We start from the raw sequence: 923 nt of genomic DNA, 5'->3' as shown, positions 1-923 counted from the left end.
GTCTCCCATCCCTGGGCAGAAAAGAAGCAGAGACAAAGCACCAAACAGAAGCCCCCATAAGCCTTCCTGCCCAAGTTATTGAACTTGGGTTGTAGGTTGAACACCATCACCATCACATCATTGACTATCTGTGGCAGTCGATTTGTAGGATAAGTAAGTAAATGAAGACAGTTCAATGAAAGATGTCAGAAAATGGTGCAATGCTTTCCCAGTATTTTTGGCCTTTGGGGAAATGTTTTCTATCCTTGGTGCTGAAAAGGGCAGGTTTGTGGTTTCCTGTTACTTGTACAAGTAACCTTTGGGCTCAGGAAATGTGTCTTCTGATTGAGCAATGCATCACTCATTTTCCCTGGAGGAGCTGCGCCTCTTGGAATTAAGCTGAAGCAAGATAATTGTTGCATGTTTATTTTTCCATGAAAGCAGGAAAAAAATCCAAAAGCCAAAATACTCTAGGCCCTGTAGATATAATCTCTTTTCTACAGAACTCCATCTAAGAAAAAAAAGATTTTAAGGTATTATGCTCACTTTGACAGCATGTATACTAAAATTGAAATGATACAGGGAAGATTAGTGTGGACCCTGCGCGATGACAGGCAGATTCATGGTATTCTATGTTTTTATGTATTTTATTAACGTATATTTATTATATATAATTAACACAAAATTATATTTTTCAAAAGTGTATGGTACTGTAGAAAAGGGGAAAAAAGTAAGACCAGAGATAATTTGGCATAGTGAAGGGTGGATGTACCAGGCTTGTCAGGAGGAGATCTCAGTTCAAATCCTGGCTGTGGGATTCAATAGTTTTGTAATCCTGAACAAGACAGATTTTGAAGTCTGAATTTCCTCTTTTATAAAATGGGGATAATCCTATGGTGATCATAAGGGAAGAGCTTTGTAAAGGAGAAAATCAGCTTGAATGA

General features: G+C 38.0%; 1 non-coding gene across 1 annotated transcript; it reads left to right on the top strand.

Annotated features, from left to right (window-relative positions):
- The first annotated feature begins 517 nt into the window (after positions 1 to 517).
- On the top strand, positions 518 to 621 carry LOC123248149. The gene has a single exon (XR_006506240.1). It is a non-coding gene; the product is annotated as a U6 spliceosomal RNA (small nuclear RNA).
- The last annotated feature ends 302 nt before the right edge of the window (positions 622 to 923 follow it).

This window comes from Gracilinanus agilis, chromosome 4 (assembly GCF_016433145.1).
Source record: "Gracilinanus agilis isolate LMUSP501 chromosome 4, AgileGrace, whole genome shotgun sequence".
NCBI lineage: Eukaryota > Metazoa > Chordata > Mammalia > Didelphimorphia > Didelphidae > Gracilinanus > Gracilinanus agilis.
Note: the sequence above shows the minus strand (reverse complement) of the source record. Positions and strands in the feature narration are given on the sequence as shown.